The 20,968-nt window shown below is 44.3% G+C and overlaps 3 non-coding genes and 1 pseudogene across 3 annotated transcripts; 2 read left to right on the forward strand and 2 right to left on the reverse strand.

Moving 5' to 3' along the window:
• LOC144698002 (uncharacterized) overlaps positions 1 to 20,968 on the forward strand; it is a 131,125-nt pseudogene that overhangs the window by 76,313 nt on the left and 33,844 nt on the right.
• trnav-uac (transfer RNA valine (anticodon UAC)) lies at positions 12,465 to 12,537 on the reverse strand. Its single transcript has one exon. It is a non-coding gene; the product is annotated as a tRNA-Val (tRNA).
• Positions 18,372 to 18,453, reverse strand: trnal-aag (transfer RNA leucine (anticodon AAG)). Its single transcript is given in 2 exon segments — positions 18,372 to 18,406; positions 18,416 to 18,453. It is a non-coding gene; the product is annotated as a tRNA-Leu (tRNA).
• Positions 20,495 to 20,568, forward strand: trnan-guu (transfer RNA asparagine (anticodon GUU)). The gene has a single exon. It is a non-coding gene; the product is annotated as a tRNA-Asn (tRNA).

Raw genomic sequence — 20,968 nt, forward strand, 5'->3', positions numbered from 1 at the left:
GGGACTCAGTGCCTGAGGGAGTGGTAGAGGCAGGAACCCTCACAACATTTAAAAAGTATTTAGATGAACACTTGAAACACCACATCTTACAGGGCTACGGGCCAAGTGGTGGAAAATGGATGAGAGGAGATGGGGTTTGATGACGAGCACTGCAAGAATTCACCAAGGCTCCTTCGACAGCACCATCCAAACCCATGATCACTACCATCTAGAAGGATAAGGGCAGCAGATAGATGGGAACACCACCACCTGGAAATTCCCCTCCAAGTCGCTCACCATCCTGATTTGGAAACATTTCTTCACTGTGGTTGGGTCAAAATCCTGGAACTCCCTTCCTAACAGCACTGTGTGTGTACCTACACCATATGGACTGCAGTGGTTCAAGAAGGCAGCTCACCACCACTTTCTCAAGGGCAACCACGGGTGGGCAATAAATGCTGGCCCAGCCAGCGAAGCCCATATCCCATGAATGAATAAAAAAAACAGAACATGAGTGATTATTGTGGCCATTAGAATGAAACAACGTTTTAAATTATCAATACAGTAAGACCTATTCCAGATAAAAATTGTCTCTCAAACATTCAGGAGAGAATTAACCATATTGAACATGTCAAAGTGAGTCAAATTAATATGAAGAAGGAAATAGAATCTGGATTTAGAAAATATCCACGAAATGGGTGTAGGTGAACAGGGCTGGAGAATCTTTAAAGTCTGTGCATGAACTTTTGTTTGAACCAGATGTAATTACAACATGTCAATAATTTAGAATTGTGTGGGATGATCGGCAGATGGGGAGAATGAATATAAGTCGATAGTTATCACATTTTAGTGGTAAAGTTTTGACATTTACTCTTGGTGGCAGCTCAACGGTTTGTGTTGCTGATTCTGATCATTCTAGTAGCTTTAGTACGTTATCTAAGGTTTGTCATCAAGAAATTAGGAAAAGAAGCTCGGAGCTTAGAAATAGTGAGGTTAGTCAGAAATCAGTTGTGAGAAGTCAGTAAGGATATTCCCTTCTCAAGGTGGGGAGATCTGTGAGAAATAACTGTCTAATTAACCTTATGAAATCTTCAGAAATGTATTGAACATTACAAGAATAGCTCTCTCTCTCTCTCTCTCCCTTGTTTAGGAAGAAAGATTCCTGGCTTGATAAACATCGGACAATGTATCCCTATGATAACTCATAGGGATGGTCTCAGTAGTTACAGGATGGAATTTGTAGTAGTGATTGAAGACAATGGCTTTGGTCTTCCCAATTTTTAATTGAGGAAATTTCTGCTCATCCAGTATTGGGTGTGGGATAAGCACTTTGATACAGTACCAGGGGAGAGAGAGACAAAACTGAATAATATCAGCTGACATGGAGAAGTTGGGTGATCAGTAGTTCAGTGAGAGTGCAGCAGAAAGTGGGTCTCTTGGACAAGATGAGCAGTGAGATGGCATGAGGGAGATGGGAGAGAAACTGGAGAAAGATGTGAGTTCAGGGATCAGACAAGGGGGAATTTTAAAGGCAGTTTGTCCCGGTGGGCGAGTGGAAGGGAGGGAAGCAGCAGAGGCAGCTGATCGGATTGTCTCAATCTCAGTGACAAGAAAGCTCCATGGGTAGAATTTTGCCCTTGGCGTGCAGGCTCGGCGGGGGCGAGTGGGGCAGTCGGGAAGCTGACCGCTGCCTGCAATCAGGCCCAGAAGGCAATTTCATGCTGGGGGCCAATTAAGGCCTGCGCTGCATGAAACGTGAGCAGCAGTGCTCAGCGCTGCCTGTGCGGGCGGGGGGAGGAGTGCAAGCTGGGCGACTGTGACCTTTGTACATGCACGCGAGAGCGAGCTACATAATCTCCCTGAGGCAGAGAGCTGTCTCAGGGAGATGGAATGACTTGAAAAAAGAGATATTAAAGATTTTATACATGCTATAAAACATGTCCCCTCATGTCACTCTGTCACATGAGCAGGGAGATGTTTTTAATTAATAAGATAAAAGCAAAATACTGCAGAGCCGTACTTCTTCATGGTCGGCATTCCTGGAAGAGAAGTGGCAGTGAATTAAATACGATAAAGCAAAATACTGCAAAATACTTTTGCAAAGAAGCAAAACTCTGTTTGTCTCTCCAGAGACGCTCTTGGACCTACTAAGTTTTTCCAACATTTTCTGTTTTTGTTTCATGCTTTTAATTCAAGTGTAAAATTTGATTTGCTTCAGGTAACCTCGTCCCGCCCGTGGATGAGGTTTCCTGAAAAAGGTAAAGGCCGCTTGGCCTTTTCGCCCGCCCGCCAACCATTAGGTTCGATGGGCAGCGTAAATTTGAATTTAAATAACTTCTTAGTGGCCTTACAGGCTTCTTATTTGTTGGTGACATATTGCGGGACTGCGCGATGACGTCGGGACGCTCGCCCACCCAGCATAATTTTCTGCCCCATGAGCTCCTCCCACTTGTTGTTGGAGGTGAGGATGGAGGAGACGGGGGTGAGGAAGAGCCCTTCAAAAGGAACTAACTTGTGTCTGAGATATTAAAAACACTTGATACACGCTGAGTTTAACACAAAGCTGATTTATTTGACTTTTATCCAGGATATTACTCCCTATAACTGACCTGGAGTTTATTAACATCAGCAGAAAGAGACTCCAATGAACATGGTTCAGTCCTGGATGTGATTTCACAACAACATCCATTCAGTGTAGTTACTTGTGAACTCGCTGGTGTCTCTGTAAATGGTATAAGCAAGTGAATCCCTTCCCACACCCGGAACAGTTGAACGGCCTCTCCCCAGTGTGAACTCGCTGGTGTGTCAGCAGATTGGATGACTGAGTGAATCCCTTTCCACACTCGGAGCAGACGAACGGCCTCTTCCCAGTGTGAAATCGCTGGTGTGTCAGCAGGCTGGATGACTTAGTGAATCCCTTCCCACACTCGGAGCAGATGAACGGCCTCTCCCCAGTGTGAACCCGCTGGTGTGTCAGCAGGCTGGATGACTGAGTGAATCCCTTCCCACTCTCAGAGCAGGTGAACGGTCTCTCCCTAGTGTGAACTCGCTGGTGTACAGTGAGTTGAGATGACCACCTGAACCCAGTCCCACAGTGAGAGCACAAGAACGGTTTCTCGTCAGTGTGAATGCGTTGATGACACATCAGCGCCCCAGAGCTTTTATAGCATTTCCCGCAGTCTGGACATTGAAAGGGCCTCTCATCAGTGTGAACTCGCTGGTGTCTCAGCAGGCTGGATGAGGTAGTGGATCCCTTCCCACACTCAGAGCAGGTGAACGGCCTCTCCCCTGAGTGAGTTCGCTGGTGTCCTGGGAGATGAGATGAACATCTGAATCCAGTCCCACAGTGAGAGCACCTGAACGGTCGGTCGTCAGTGTGAACACGCTGATGACGCATCAGTTCCTCAGACCCTTTCCAGCACTTCCCACAGTCTGAACATTTAAAAGGCCTCTTATCAGTGTGAACTCGCTGGTGGGTCTTCAGGTTGGATGACTGACTGAATCCCTTCCCACACTGGGAGCAGATGAATGGCCTCTCCCCAGTGTGAGTGCGGTGATGAGTTTCCAGCTTAGACGGGTATCTGAATCCCTTCCCACAATCCCCACATTTCCACGGTATCTCCCTATTGTGAACAGTGCCTTTTCCTTCCATGTTCAAAATCCGATGATATTTAGGTTTCGATAGATCCTGATGTGATGTTTGGTTTCAGTTTCCTGACTGCAAATCCTCCCCTTCTAATACCCCGTGAAATTGATTTAAAACAGAAAAAAGGGAGTGAGAGAGAACCCACAATAACACAAAGGCAGGTTGTGAAATTGAGCTGAATGAATCTGGGAATTTGTGGGGCCGGCACGAGAAAAAAGTGACCATGAAAACTGCTGGATTGTCATAAAAACTCAACTGGTTCACTAATGTACTTCAGGGAAGGGAACCTGCCACCCAGTCTCTGGCCTACAAGGGAGGAGAGGGAGATAGAAGTGGGAGAGGCAGGGTGTCAAGCGATACCTACAACATAACAAGAACTTTGACAAAGTCTCCAGAAACCTCAACCTCCACCACCTAAAGGAACAGGGTCGCAGGTGTATGTGAACACCATCATCTCCAAGATCCCTTCCTAGTCACACATCATCCTGACTTGTCTGGATCAACAGAAATTTCCTCCATTTCAATATTGGGAAGTCTGAAGCCATTGTCTTCAGTCCCCGCTACAAACTCCACTCCCTGACCACCGGCTCCATCCCTCTCCCTGACAACTGTGTGAGGCTGAACCAGACATTCATAGGGACATAGGAGCAGGAGTAGGCCCTTCAGCCCGTCGAGCCTGCCATTCAATCCGATCAAAGTCTTTTTCCCACACTATCCGCATAGCCCTGTATGTAATTGCTCAATCTGTCATCCATTCCTTTGTTCCCTCTAGACATAACTATCCTAAGAGACTCCCGGCCGGCCTCCCACATTCAACCTCCCTGTAATACAAAACTCTGCTTACTTGCACCAAGTCTTGTTCACCCATCACCCCTGTATCCACCAACTTACAAAGCCTCTGGGTTAAGGAGAACCTTAATTTTAAATTTCTCATCCTCGTTTTCAAATCCCTTCATGGTCTCTCCCTCCCTATCTCTGTAATCTCCTCCAGCCTCACAACCCTCCGAGATATCTACACTTTTCTAATTCCGACCTGCTCAGCATTCCTGATTTTAACTGCTCCACTTTTCGTGTCTCCCCCAACAGCTGCCAAGGCCAAAACCTCTGGGACTTCCTCCCTAAACCTCTCCACCTCACTTTCCTCCTTTAAGGTAATCCATAAAACCTTCCTCTTTCAGTAAACTTTTATCCATCTGCCCTGATACCTCTTCATGTGGCTCAGTGTCAAATGTTGCTTTCTAACACTCCTGTGAAACACCTTGGTACGTTCCATTACACAATAGAATTAATGAATTACCATTTCAGGGCGGGCAGAATCTGATGGTCAACACAGGCGCTAAAGTGGAAGAGAAATGGACTGTAGCGCAGGAAAAACAATTCCTGAAAGTTACTGTGGGAAGATAAAGCTAGTAAGCCAGCAGCACATGGCCAGGGCACGCAGCAGTGGAAACCTCATTTAGACACAGTTGGCAGAAGGAACAGTAAAATCCTAAACATAGTTAAAGTACACTCGTAATTAGTGACAGAGAAAGTTAGAAAATGGCAGAGAGGTGATCAGGGAGGGCAGAGGATGAAAAAGAGCAATGGATGGACATGGATTCGGATCCACAGTAAAGGAACAACACCAGCCCCAGAGCCATGAAGCCATGAAACAGATAACAGAGCACAGCACTAAAAGCTCTCAACTGCAGATGAATAGTCAAAAATACTCAACTCTGAAACAATACAGTTTTTAAATTTAAAATTTCCTGCTTGATCCTGCAGCTGGAAAGATATCAGAAGCACTGGAATCAGAGAAAAATCTTCCAGCTGAGGAAATACCCAGGGAGCGGGGTGATGTCGCCGTGTAATTGTCGATGTGTGATGGTGTCACCATGTAATTGTCAATGTGTGATGGTGTCACACACACGGGCACAGAACATCTGGGTCTGTGCAAACCAGTGATCACCTTACTTTATGAAGGATGTGAGGGTCCTTGAGAGGGGGCAGAGGAGATTTACCAGAATGGGTCGAGGGATGAGGGATTTTAGTTGTAAGGTTAGTTTGGAGAAACTGGTGTTGTTCTCCTTGGAGCAAAGTAGGTTGAGGGGAGATTTTATGGAGGTGTATAAGTTTATGATAGGTTGAGATAAGGTAGATAAAGATGTTCACATTAGTTGATCATAAAAGGATTACAGACACAGATTTAAGATTTGAGGCAAGATCTGCAGGTGGGGGGTGTGAGGAAAAAAAAATTGCACAGTGAGTGATTGAGTGAGCTGGAACTCAATGCTCAGTCAGAGGCCGATAATATTCAGATCCTGATGAATGGAGTGACTGTTAGATCTTGATGTGATGTTTGGTTTGAGTTTCCGATCTGTAAATCCTTCCCATTTTACATCCTGTAAAAAGGAGATTATAAAAAAAATCCATCACTGTCAGTGCAGGATAGAAATTGCAAGAGACAAAAAAATTCCTCTTGGTTTGAGTTTGCTGTGTGTAAATTCTCCCCTTCTAACCCCCTGTAAAAGGAGTTTCCAAAATCCATCCCTGAGAGTTCAGGATAGAAATGCACAACATTCGCTCTTCCTGCTACCTGGACCAGGATAACAGCGCATGCGCCCTGCTACACAGCCGCTCCCCCGGGCCGAGCAGAGGGAGAGACCCAGCCATTTCCGGTCTGTTCACTGCAAACATGGGGCCGATAGTTTCTGATTAAGGCTCTGCGGCCTGCACCAAGTGTTTATGAAACCTCCCTGCCCACTCCGCTGGCTCCATTCCTCCCGCCCACCCACTAACTCTGTTACTCTGCTGCCCTCGCCATTTGCTTACCGCTCTCTGCTGCTCTGGTCACAAGACAGAACCACGCATGCGCAGGTAGGAGACAACAATGCGCATGTACAATAACAATACGCAATTTGCATGCGCCGAACGCCGGACTCTGTATCAGGCATATTCTTTCCCGCTGTGAATGCTGGGTGACAGCTCCGCCATTAGAAGCCGATACTGTTTAATGATCCGATAATGACTGGAGATTTAGGGTCAACATATTAAATTATTATATCAATTGAGATAACAAAGTGCACATGCCTCTACCACACTTCTGTCCTGGGTGCAATTAACAACAGAACAAACCCTTACAGCTAGATGTCAATTCACTGGATTCTTTGCAGGTGAGGCAAAGAAATTATTTTTCTTTCCACACACTCAACATTTAAACTGCGTCTTGCCAGTAAGAATGTGCCTATTGCGGCTTAAATCTTTTGAACTTTTAAAGCCTCTGGTGACTGGTGACCAAACTTTGCACACAAGAACTACCAGAATTTTCTCCATCAGATGTGACTGCTGCTGTGTCAACTCATCAGATGATCAAGTGAATCATTTCCACATTCAGCTGGTGAATAATGTTTTCAACGTTTGACTTTACCCAGGAGTGTGCAGCTCAGACTTGGATCTCAAATTCTTCTGGAATTGTGTTCTACATTTTCATCCAAGGAAAAGAGAAAAACGATGCTGTAAATCTGAAATAAAAACATGACATTTTGGAATTCGAAACAGGACTGGTAACGTCAGCGGAGAGGGACATATTTTTCCTCTCAGGTGTGTGACTTTTCAGCAGGGTTGTACTGAGTCAGTGCACAGACCTGAAAACGTAACTCTGACTCTCAATCCACCGAAATTCCCAGATATTCCGAGTATTTCTATCATTTTCAGCCTTTATCTCTGGTCAAAGATTTTGCTTCTGAAATGGACGTTGGATTTATTGGTGACTAAGTTATATTGATTCTTGTCTATCCGCAAGTGGAAACATCTTCCAAACACTTTTCTAATATTAACAGCTTCGATCAAGTCATCCCTCACCCTGCTTTCCAGAGAAAACCTGTTTAACCTGTTCAATCGTTCTTGAATGTTATAACTTTTCAGTTCTGGCATCACTCCAGTAAATCTTTCTTGCACCTTTTACAGGGCTTCTGGATAACCATAATGATATGGAGATGGAGCATCCCTTTCAAAATAGGCACTTTTATCATGAGCCTGTTGTGTACCTTCTTGCAGTACATCGACTGAACAACATAAACTCCTCCCAGCTCCGCTTTCTTCACATTGAAATCCAGTGTGAAAATATTAACAGTTTCAAAGCTTAACAAGGTGCAAAAGATTGGAAGGAGAGTCTGGCTGTGGATAATTGACACTGTGCACATTATTGCAATCAGTACCTCGGACAATCAGGAAAATGAGCTCCTGTCAACCCATCCCAACTCAAAGCCTCGTGTCTTACATTCCTTGTCCCTGCTTTCCAAGGAAAAATTGGGTTCGTGAACTGACTTTGCCTGCATCAAGCAATTAATTGACCTGGGAGTTTAACGGGCACAGGGAGCTGGAGGCGAGGCAGGGATAGAAGCAGAAACAGCTGCAGCATGGAAGCGTTTAGAATTTGACGTGTGTCAGTTACTTTCAGTGATGAATGTCTGCCGTGTGTTCCGTTGTCAGTTTCACAGGAGCCGCAGTGATGAGGTTGGTGGGTTTAGGAAATTGTAAGTTGTACATGAGCCGTTTGAACAGCAGGTCGAACACGTGCCAGCACAAATTTTCTTCAGGGGTATGTATGCGGTGTTTCATTTTTACAGGAAGGACGAGGAGGGACAGGATCGATATAAATTGCTGTGGGAAAAAGGTGGGATTATGAAATTAGTTGAATTGCTCTTCCAGAGAGCCGACACGGACACGATGGGCCGAATTTACTCCTTTTCTGCTGTAGGCATTTATGATTTTATACCAACAATATTAAACTGTGCAGAGGACCAGTCATCGTGGCCGAGTGGTTAAGGCGTTGGAGTCCAAATCCATTGGGGTTTTCCGCTTCCCATTTTCCCTGGTTTTAACTCGCTGTCTACAGAGTTAATTATCAGTTAAATTGAATCTACTCCAAACAAACATTCGAGAGTTTTCATATTTCCGTTCATTCACGAAAACAGTCATGAAACTAGCACTGGAAAATAAAACAAACACAGAACCAGGTTGGTGTCATTCTTGATTCCCTAAAGGACATTAGTGAACCAGATGAGTTCTTATGACAATCGTTCCATGGTCACCATTAGACTTTCAATTCCAGGTGGGATTCCAACCCTGGCCCCCAAAGAATTACCCTGTGTCTCTGGATTACTAGCCCAGTGACAATACCACTAAGCCACCACCTCCCTGATTCTTCACTCTTTCTCATAATAAAATTCAGCAAAATAATAACAGTTTTAAAAAAATGTTTCTTCTGGCAGCGGCTGATTGGAGAGTGTTGGGCTGGATAATTGCTGCATTTCCCTGTCTCACTCACTGTGGAGCTGAGGAAGAGAGAAAACTTGATGCGTTTGTTTGATCCAATAACTTCATCGATTTCTATTTGGCTAGATGGAGGTACATGATGGTTTATTTTCTTTAAAATGAATATTCAGAATATTCTTTGAAATGAATGTTCAGATATGAAGATTGATGCGGGAACTCAGTGGGTAAAAGTCGAGCTTGCAACGTTGGGCGATATTTTCCTGTAGTTTCAGATCCACAGAGCCAGCCAGACCTGTGTGGGAATGAATGTTGATGGGGAGAAAACGACGACGGATTCGCCCCTGGGTGGCCTCAAACCACCGATGTTTTTCAGTTCTCAGCTGAGTGCACTGATCAATTGTGTAACAGAGACTGATGAAAGTTGACTCTTAGAGATCCCTTAAAGCAGGGGGTCAGTGAGTTAAAGCTTCAGATTGCTGCTACCAGAATGACAATTGTTCTCTGTCAGTTTCATTCTCCCAAAATTAAATTTGGGTCATTCATTGTGGATACATGGAAACTGCCTGATCCCACCCACTGCAGACACATCCATGTTACCGGAACCAGCTCTCCTACAACAGTTGCCGTCTCCCTTTGAAACTTTCAGTGTTTTGTCTGTTACCAAATATTCTGATTGTCCCGAAGCCAATAATTCTAAAGGGGTTTCTCTGTGACACAGCGAGTGGTTAGGATCTGGAATGCACTACCTGAGAGTGTGGGGGAGGCAGATTCAATCGTGGATTTCAAAAGAGGATTGGACAGAAAATCCAGGTCTCCGGGGAAAAGGCGAGGGAGTGGGACCAGGCGAGTTAGTTTCCAGAAGAGTAAGAGGTCTCCCTTTTCAGACGGAGATGAGAAGTTTTTTTTCTCTCTCGGGGGGTTGTTAGTCTGTAGAATTATTTTTCCCAGAAAGCATTGGAGGCTGAGTCATTGAATTTATTCAAGGCAGACTTAGACAGATTTTTGATAGACAAGGGAGTCAAGGGTTATGGTGGGCTGACAGGAAATTGGAGTTGAGCCCACAACCAGATCAGTCATGACCTTATTGAATAGCAGAACAGACTCAAAGGGCTGAATGGCCTATTCCTGCTCCTGTTCCTGATCCCTATGTTGCTATGACACGGGCTGAATGGCCTCTATCTGTGGGGTAACTTTTGACCTGAAACTATGATACTATGAGGGGCTCGGGGGGTAAAATGGACTATCTTGGTTATGTTGGTTATGTTGTAATTCAGTGCAAACACCACTCAAGGCAATGGTTAGTGTGCATTGAGTGGAGATAGCATGGCCGAGCGGTCTCAGGGGGTTGGGTTTAGGCTCCAGTCTCCTGTGTGTGTTGCCCTTTCAGTCACATCATCTCAGAATCGGCTCGAAGTCGGCGTCCTTTTAAGATCTTCATTTTGGTAGGAAGAACAAGGAGTGTCAGTGTAAATTGCAGGGTGACCGGGAAGATGTGGAGCCGAATGCTCCCTATCACTACTAGAACAGTTCTGGGATGTTATATGAACAACATTAAAATCACCATAAGGCCTGTAGTCGGGGCCAAGTGTTTAAAGTGATGGGCTTGAAATCCATTGGGGTCTCCTGAAGCAGGTTTGAGTCTGGCTGACTGCACATCTTCCTTTAGATGCCTCCAGGGTTAGTTATTGGTTAAATTGAATAAAAACCTTCCAAACACTCCCGTGTGCTTTACCTGCTTCCCTTCCGCGTTTTTTCATTTCTGTTCATCTGCAAACATTTACTCAATTTGGAGTCTGGAAAGGAACAATAATTGGTCAAGTTGGTGTCGCCCTTGCTTTCTTGGTGTTTGCCTCTCCTTCGGTCTCTGTCACTCTCAGTGTAAATGTCTATCCGTGATCCTGTGTTTGTGTCAATGTGCTTCAGTTCCCCAAGGGGATGAACACATTTTTATCATCACAAGCTTTATTCACATGAGTTAAACTCAGAACAAGCTGAGACACCAACTGGAAATTAGGATTTCTATCCCTGTATTTTGGAATATGAACGGCTTAAAATGCTGGTCCGGTTAGCTCAATCGATAGAACATGAAACTCTAAATTCCGGGGCCATGTATTTGAGCCCCACGCTAGGCGCCATTTTTCCTGAAAACCTTGCAGCTTCCATGGGTGATCCCCAGCTCTCCATTTCTCCAGCAGTATCACCGCTCAAACTGAGTCTTTCTCCGTCCCACTTTGTGAAAAATCGATTTGGTTGTTTCTGCGTTAAAATTGCCCTCTGCTTCACTGGAAGTTGTGACTGTTCAGTGCTGAGGATTTGGTGCTTTCACTGGCAATTCCCGGTCAAGGAAATCATTTTCCTTACTACTGTGTGTACTGTCACAATGAACAGAAATTCCTGATTAAATGAAACCAGGTTTGGCAGCGTCTGTGGAGTGAGAAAGAGAGTTAATCTTCCAGCTGGATAATCTTTCATCAGAGTTGGAAAAGTCACAGATGTAACAGGTGGAAAACAAGTCCAGAGGCGGGGGGAGGGGAGTGAAAGGACAAAAGGGAAGGACTGTGATAGGTTACAAGGCCTGAGACAGAAACTGACGAAAGGGATGATAGTGAAAAATGTGGGTGGGAATGGGACAGATTTATCTTCCTGCTGTTCAAACTGGCAAAAATATCACTCTTGATCAACCAATTACAACTACCGTTTCAAAGTAACTTTCTATAATTGTTTCATTTCCATCCCCACTGCTGCTGCCTTCACAGTCATTCCATCATCTTCACCCCATTCCAGCAAAATCCACCTTCTTCACTTGTGTTCAGCTCTTCTGACGTCATGGGACTGAGTAAATTCAGTGAGAATTTTTTTGTCATTTGGCACAAGATTCGGAACCAGACCTGGGAGAGGTTTGTGTCGGTGTAAACAGTGAAATCTCCCCTATTACCGCTATATTTAGCCGTGAACCACCGTCTCTATAGTCAGTGATCTGCAGCCTGCCATGCCCTTCTCTCATTCCTTATCTTCACCTCTGAATTTGTTCGCTACCTGTTGCACGGGTGACATTTCCGGCGCTGATGCAATACTCCAGCTCTCACTCCACTGATTCAGGTGGAACTGATATGCGTTTTCAGTTTTCAATCAAGAAGTAATGCATATTTATATTAATCATTCTCATGACATTTATAAGCGCCGAACCCTAACCACTAGACCCCCAGATTTGCAGCTTTACAGCCCGGCTTATCCATGCTTTCTGTGCCTTTTATTTTCATTTCAAACCTCTTTCAACAGAGACACTTTTCTCCGACAAAATGACACGTTTCTCTAGAACACAACCGACTTCTTCAGCCAATGACAACAGCGATTGCTGTTAGCTGGAGCAGCATTCATTGTCTCACAGTCCCGGATTGTCATTGGATCATTAAACAACAAAAAAAGACAGATATCGCCAACTCTCCTGTTACCCGGCGAGTTCCAACAGATAAGGCGAAAAGCAAGTGCAATACGGCTGTGAGACACTGCATTAAGCTAACATTCAACAACAAGAAGGAGCAACGCAGCTTTTCCTGTTACTTAAATGTGAAAGTTGCGGTAAAGTTTCTGCCCGGTTTCGAACCGAGGACCTTTCGCGTGTAAGGCGAACGGGATAACCACTACACTACAGAAACTCCACTGATAAGTGCATCTGACTACAATGCAGTTCCGCAATAGCATTTTTGGGTCTTTGTTTTGAAGAAATGGAATTCGGCTGTTCTCATTAGGAATGCTGGAGACAGACTGATCAACAATGTCATCATCAAATGGTACAGCAGGTTGGATGGCCATTAGATCATCTCTTCTGTGCCAGCTTCTTTTTTAAAGAGGAACCAATTCGTCTCAATATAATTCTCTCTCTCCATAAGACTAATTTTTCTCTATTTCAAGTAACTGTCTAATTCACATTTGAAGAAGGAGTTTCTGCAGAATCCATGCACAGTTTCCCTTAATTAACAAAGTTTTCCCGACCAAGTAACATGAAGATTTGGACTTGGGTTTCTTCCAGTCCCTCGAGGGGTGGATCTGAATCCCAGCGCTGCCACAGTTTAAGTCACATTGCCACTTTGGGGAACTTTAGGAATTCCCTTTCAGAGAATAAGAGGAGATTCTAGATTACTATAGGGCGGGTTGTGAACTTTATTTTGTTTGGAAAAACGCGGAGAGTCAACACAAATATAAATTGTTGTGGGGGGAAGGCAGGTGTGTGGAATTGGTTGAGTTGTTCTTCCAGAGATCCAGCACAGGCACGACGGGCCGAGTGACTTATTTTGCAGCCATTTCTGATTGGACAAGAACACATTTGAGCTCGAAAGCTGTTGTTAGTCGTGGCTGAATGTTTAAGGTGATGGATTTCAAATCCATTGGTCCCTCCCGCTGTAGGTTTGAATCCTGCTGACTACGGTTCTCATTCCTCATTTTAACCAGGTGTCACCAACCTCATCCCTGCGGCTCCTGTGAAACTGACAAGGCGACACGCGGCAGAAATTCATCACTGAAAGTAACTGACACACATCAAATTCTGCCGCTTTCATGTCGCATCTTTTAATTTCCTGTTCTCCCTCTCAGACATTTCCAGGTCTATCAAATGTCATCCACCTGGAATTTCAGCCTCCACCTCGTTTTACTGAATATGGTCGATTTTCCGTTAGCTTAAGTTAATAGGTGGCTCCATAGCTCAGTGGTTACAGCACTTGCCTTGTAAGTCAAGGGGCGCGAGTTCAATCCTTTCTGGAACCTATGGGTAACCTTCAGCTGAAATGGCAAAATTATGTGGAAAGCTGAGAGACTGCAGACCAATGTCGAAGAAGCAATTTAATAAGTTAAAATACTGTGGATGCTGGAAATCTGTATTAAAAACAGAAAATGCTGCAAAAACCCACCATCTGACAGCATCTGTGGAGAGAGAAACAGAGTCAATGTCTCGAGTCCTTGTGACTCTTCAGAGAAGCATAAATGTTATGGCATTTGTACTGTTGTACGAGGGGTTGAGTGGAGCAGGTGGGAAGGTCAGCGATAGATGGGGGCTCAGGAAGGGTTGACAAAGGAGTGAGGGACACAAGACAAAGGGAGTGTTAATGATAGCGGTAAGGGCGAAAAAAGATACTGATTGTGGCATAAAGGCAAGAAAGCAGAATGTGTGAATAGCAGAACAAGGTTCAGCACTCTGTGAAAGAACAGCTGACAGTTGGCCCTTTAGGGGCCTTCCTCCTCACTTTCCAAGGGCCGAAACGCTTCTTTCAGGTGAAGCAGTGCTTCACTTGCACCCCCTTTAATTTGGTCCAGTGCATTCGCTGTTCCCAATGCGGTCTCCTCTACATTGGAGAGACAAAACACAGACTGGGTGACCACTTTGTGGAACACCTTCGGTCTGTCTGCAAGTATGACCCAGACCTTCCTGTCGCTTGCCATTTCAGCACTCCACCCTGCTCTCAAGTCCACATGTCCGTCCTTGGCCTGCTGCAATGTTCCAGTGAAGCTCAACGCCAACTGGAGGAACAACACATCTTCCGATTAGGCACTTTACAGCCTTCCAGACTTAACGTTGATTTCAATAGCTTCAGACCGCGAACTCTCTCCTCTAATTTCACCCTTATTAAAATCTCGCTATAAAAATGTATTTTTATTTTTATTTACTTATTTTTATTAGTTTATTCATTATTTTATCCCCCCTTTTATCCCCTTTTCTATCCTTTTTTCCCAACCACCGCACTTCCCCCCACCCCAGCCCAAAATAGAGCCATCTGTTACTTGTTCCATGTTGCTCTTTCACAAAGTGCTGACCCTTGTTCTTCTATTAACACATTCTGCTTCCTGACTTTTATGCCACTATCCGCACCTTCTTCAGCCCTGACCACTACCATTAACACTCCCTTTGTCTTGTGTCCATGACATCTTTGTCAATCTCTCCTCAGCCCCCACCTATCACTGACCTTCTATCCAATCTCGCCTGCTCTACCCTCCTCACACCGCCCCCCTCCCCGCCCCCTCCCCGCCCCGCTTGAATAGCATAAAGTCTATCACTTTCTATTTCTTTTCACTTCTGTAGGAGAGTCATACGGACTCGAAACGTTAACTCGGATTCCCTCTCCACAGATTATGTCAGACCTGCTGAGTTTTGCCAGAATTTTCTGTTTTTATAATATATAAGAGGTGATTGGCTAACAAGATGACAGACGGAGAAAAATGTAGCAAATTCTGAAGTTACTCACTTGGTCGTAAAAATAGTTTTAAAAAAACGACAAAGCAGAACATGTTTGAAGAGGTGAGAAAGTTGTGCTGATGTTCAAAGAGACTTGGCTGTACCTGTACAAAGAACACAGAAAGTTGCATCAGTCTCTGTAGCACAATTGGTCAGCGCGTTCGGCTGTTAACTGTAAAGTTTGGTGGTTCAGAGGCGAAGCTGTTAATATTTTTCTCCTATCAACATTCAGTGTCACTCAGATCCGGGTTGTCAATGGCGGTAAGAACATTTCCCACAAATGTTGCCAGTTCTACTGTTCTTCAATGAGTTTCGATTCAGGAAATCTTCGGCGGGTAAAGCAAATGTGAGAATCACTAGACGACAAAAACAACACGCAGCTCCTTGCAGAACGACCTAGAATGTCAAACTGTGCTGTCTTATTGCACTTCTGAACCTTGTTTTGTGGAAGTACAATTTGGCTGAAAACCTTAGCCATGCGGCAGAGAAATTGATCTAACATTAGAATCATCAGATGACACAACACATCAGCAGCTCATTCAACACCTCACACATGTGCGAACGGCCTTACAGCAAATCCGTCCCCATCTTTCTCTTTTTCTTCCAAGCCATGCATTTTTCAGAATATCATTCGAAACCTGGAGAGGTATAAATGTCACATGGTTTTGAGATGATGCATCCAGTTACTATTTAACAACAAACGCGAAAGATGCAACCTTTCATCACACTTAATTCTGTTAATGCTTCTACCCCTTTTCGAGCGGGGAAACTTTCCGTGTGTGAGAGACTGTGATCCCTATTACCCTACACAAACCCTGCAATGTAGCGGGGAAACTTTCTGTGTGTGAGAGAACGTGATCCCTATTACCCTACACAAACCCTGCAATGTAAAGAGCCCAATTTAACACATAGAAGGCAGAGAGCCGGGAATTTTCAGATTGGAAAGCCGTAAGTAGTGGAGTGCCACAAGGATCAGACCCAGGGACTCAATTATTTACTATCTATATTAATGACACGGAGGAGGGGACAGAGTGTAATGTATCCAAATTTTCTGACGATACAAAATAGGTGGGAGGTCAAGTTGTGATGAGCACCTGAGGAATCTTCAAAGGGTTATAGATAAGTTGAGTGAGTGGGCGAAAGTTGGCAGATGGAGTTTAATGTAGGAAAGTTTGAGATCATACACATTGTTAGGAAGAATCAAAAGGCAGAATATTATTTTAATGGAGGGAGACTCCAAAAAAGTGCAGCACAGAGGGATCTGGGTGTTCCTATGCATGAAACACAAAAATGGCATGTAGGTGCAGCAAGTAATTAAGAAGGCAAATGGAATTTTGGCCTGTTTTGCTCGTGGTCGGAGTTTAAAAATCGGGAAGTCTTGTTACAGCTGTACAGAGTGTTGGTGAGGTCGCACCTGGAGTCGTGTGTACAGTTTTGTTCCCCATATTTAGGGAAGCATATATTGCCATTGCCGGCAGTTCAAAAGAGATTCACTAGGCTGATTCCTGGGATGAACGGGTCGACTAATCAAGAACTGTGAAGCAGGTGAAGCCTTTATTCAATAGAGTTTAGAATACTGAGGGGTGATCTTATTGAAACGTGCAAGATTCTGAGGGGGTTGACAGGGTGGATGTTGAGAAGATGTTTCCACTCATGGGGGAACCTACAACTAGGGGACATAGTTACAGAATAAGGGGCCACTCATTTAAAACTGAGATGCGAAGGAATTTCTTCTTCCAGAGGGTACTGAATGTTTGGAATTCTGTAACCAAGAGAGTTGTGGAGGGTAGCTCACAGAGTATTTAAAGAGGAGGTAGATAGATTTTTGAAATATTGGGGATTGAGGGCTATGAGGAGCTGGCAGGAAAGAGGAGTTGAGGCCTGGGGCAGAGTAGCCATGATAATATTGAACAGCAGGGCAGGCTTGAGGGGCCGAATGGACGACTCCTGCTCCTATTTATAATGTTCTTCTGTTCTTATGAAACGTGTCTCTGGTGAAAGAGGTCTGAAACAAAACTAAAAGGCCCAGGTAGCATAGATAAGCCACGTGGTGAGGTTTCTGAGCAGCTTTCTTGGTGGCCTAGTGGTCAGGATTCAGCGCTTTCACTGCTGTGGTCCAGGTTTAATTCCCAGTCAGGGAATGAAGATTTACTGACCTCGTGAAAAGTGTTACAATGAGTCTGGGTTGTTTCTTGATGAAAAACAGAAGACGCTCATCTCTGCCAGAATCAGTGGAGTGAGAGCTGGAGATCTGCCTCAGAGCTGGAAATGTCACCCGTGCAACAGGTCGGGAACAAATATAGAGGTGAAGATAGGGAATGAGAGAAGGGCTGCGATAGGTTACAAAACCCTAACCAGAGAGATGTTTGTGCAAGACAAAATATAGCGGAAATAAGGGAGGTTTTACTGTTTACACCGACACAAATACCTCCCAGATCTGGTTCCAAATCTCGTGTTAAATGAGAACAAAACTTCTCGCTGAATTTTCCACTTTTTAGCTGCACCTCCTTACAAATATTGCAAACTCCTCATGCATCGTCCATCTTGATATTTTTCTCTGTGACAATTTGATATGAAACTGCACAACCAATGTGAATAAAGTTTGTGATGGGAAAAAGATGTTCATGCCCTTGGAGAACTGAACCACAATGACACACACAGAGGAACAAACACAGACATATAGACCGAGAGTGACAAAGAGCAAGGGAATGTCTCTTAGGAGAGACAAACACCCAGAAATCAAGCCTGACACCAACCTGTTTCCGTTTTTGTTCCATTTCTCGCTGCAACTTTTGTGAATGTTTGCAGGCGAATAGACATTCGAGAACGCTGGAGGTTTTAGATGGTTTTATTCAACTTATTCGGACAATTAATTGTGCAGGTACACTGTAAAATTCAGGAATGATAAGAAGCGTAATTGGCAGGATTCCAGCATACCTGTGGAGATCCCAATGCATTCAAAACATGCCGCCTTAAACACTCAGTCACAAATCCAAGCCCCAGATTTGTATTAATAATGTTTGTATAAATTCATAGACGGCTACATCTGACGGTCATTCAGCATGTCGACACTCTGGAAGAGCAACTCAACTACTGTAATTCCGCACCCCGCCTTTTCCCTACAGCAATTCATATTTATATTGCCTCTCCTCGTTCTTCCGATCAAAATAAAACACCGCACACTCCACTGGTGTGAAGTGGTATCTGTTGACCTGTTGGTTTGAAAGGGGCTGCTGCAGATCACAAAAGGTAGATCATCTGACCGCTTGGCAGTGGTGGGGTTCGAACCCACGCCTCCAGAGAGACTGAAGCCTTAATCAAGCGCCTTAGACCGCTCGGCCACACTACCACGTTACCTATGGACGCTCCTAATTCCCTTCACTGGTATTATCATCGAAATAGAACAGAAGCAAAGGAGCAGGGACAGGTCATTGGGAAACTCGAACCAGCTCCGCCAGTTAATCAGATCATTCTGCACTTTGTAACATACAGAAATCATCTCCACTATTAACTTCATTATTTCAGTGTTTCACTATTTCAATGTTTCAAATGATGTGTTTTTTGCCCCTGTGGTGACTGTGCGTGTTTGCTCAATGAAATGCTGGTAAAAGGTATCGACTGAGAAAAATGAGGAGATGATTGGTCAGAATAAACATTTGTTTTCTGAAAATTCGATTTGAAATCAACTATTTTTAAAATTTGAATAATTGTAAAAGAATTCCGAGTCCAACCCTTCATCTCAATGAGTCAGGGAATCTTTGTTAATTTTCACACATTGAGCATGGACACGGCAGCAGCTCCTGCACCTCTTTCAATATTGTTTCTCTTAACTCAGAGTTTTCAAAAGGGAATTGGACAATGAGTTGAAAGAGGAAAATAAATCATAGTTATGGAAAGAGACAAAGAAATTGAGATTAAGTCGAAAGCTCTTTGTGGAAATCTGATATCGATACTATGGGCCCCTTGTTGATCTGTGCCCTTTGATGATGACATTATTGGATCAGTCTGTCTCCCAGCATTCCCAAAGAGAGCAGCCGAATTCCATTTCTTCAAAATAAAGACTCAAAGTTTTGCTGCATGATGTCACCACTTAACATTTTAGTGAGGCCCATTGAGCTTTTCTCCTGTCCCCTGTTTCTGCAGGGCAGTGGTTATCATGTTTACCAAAGATGTGAAGAGTTAACTCGTTCGAAACTGGCCAGAACCATCATCATAACTTGCAGATTGAAGTTTGCTGAAGACAGCAGGATGTAGATATGTGTCCTGGTCACTGTTTATCCTTCAACCAAGATTATAAGATCTGCGTATTGTAAAGTCTCTCGCTTTGTGTGTTTGTTGAGCAGCGATTGGCTGCCGTGTTCCCTGCATGAAAACAATGACTCTCCTTCAGAAAGTACTTCAATAAAACCAAAATACTGGAAATCTGAAATAAAAACATTAAATGCAGGTAGAACTCAGCAGGTCTGACAACTTCCGTGGAAAGCGAAACCTGCTGAGTTTCTCCAGTATTTTCTGTTTTAATTTCAAAAAGTGCTTAGTTGGCTTGAAAGTGGTTTCAGACATCCGCTGGTCAGGAAAAGCGCTGTTTAAATGCAAGTCTGTCTTTCCTTAACTATCTTTAAATCCCAGTCCTCTGGTTACTGACCCCCGTCAGTGGAAACAGTTTCTCCCTATCGGCACCATCAAGCCGCCCGTCCCCACTGCCCTCACCCACATTATTTCGAATAGCTCCATGAAATCTCCACTTAAACGTCTTTGCTCTAAATAGAACAATCCCGGTCTCTATAATCTCTCCACAAAACTGAATTTCCTCATCCCTGGACAGGATGCGCCTTGCATTGAGGGATTGAGATGAGATTTTGGAAAATATTGTCAGTTAGCAGGTGGGAAAATGGAGAAGGAACCAAAACAGAAAACGCAGTCTCCAGCTTTGTGAATCTTTAGAAACTCTTTGGGAACCGGAATCAGAGGAGAATGAAGGGTGAACTGTCCGACTGACCAGAGACAGTCAAGGCACCTTTCCCTTCTTTAAGACGCTGGAACATTGACTCTGATGTTATCAGTGAAATTAACTGATCTGAGACTTTGAAAGGATTCTCGTTACTGCACATCAGGAATTCAAACCTAATTTCGGCTTCGGGACAATCAGAATACTTGGTAATAGACAAGACACGCAAAGGCTCGAAGGGAGACGGCACCGGTTGTAGGAGAGCTGGTTCCCGGTGGCAGGGATGTGTCTGCATGTGGGTGGGATCAGACTGTTTCCTTGTATCCACAATGAATGTCCCACCCTTTATTTTGGAAGAGTAAAACTGATAGAAACAATTGACATTGCGGTAGCAGCAATCTGACGATTTAACTCACTGATATCCTGGATAAAAACTTCATCAGTCTCTGTGGCGCAATTGGTCAGCGCGTTCGGCTGTTAACCGAAAGGTTGGTGGTTCGGGACCACCCAGGGACGAAGCTGCCCTTTTTTTTCCCCCATCAGCCTTCATTGTCACTCAGTTCCCGGTTGTCATTGGCTACTTGAGCTGAATGTCAAGACCCCGGAAATGTTGCCGGCTCCACTGTTATTAAGTGAGCTCCCAGGTAAGCGGCTTTTTTTCGAATATTCATTTCAAATATAATGAGAAAACATTTAGACCTACCATGCACTGATATCCAACACACTGGAAATTTATGAAGTTATTGGATTCAAACAAACCCATCAATGATCCCCTCTTCCTCAGCTCCACAGTGAGTGAGACAGAGAAAAGCAGACAAGCAGCAATATTCCATCCCCGCACTCTCCAATCACCCGCTGCCAGCAGAAAGCGGCGACTGCAGCTTCAATCAGCGGGTTACTGCCCATCCCTGCGACG

This window comes from Cetorhinus maximus, chromosome 23, assembly GCF_964194155.1.
Source record: "Cetorhinus maximus chromosome 23, sCetMax3.hap1.1, whole genome shotgun sequence".
Taxonomy (NCBI): domain Eukaryota; kingdom Metazoa; phylum Chordata; class Chondrichthyes; order Lamniformes; family Cetorhinidae; genus Cetorhinus; species Cetorhinus maximus.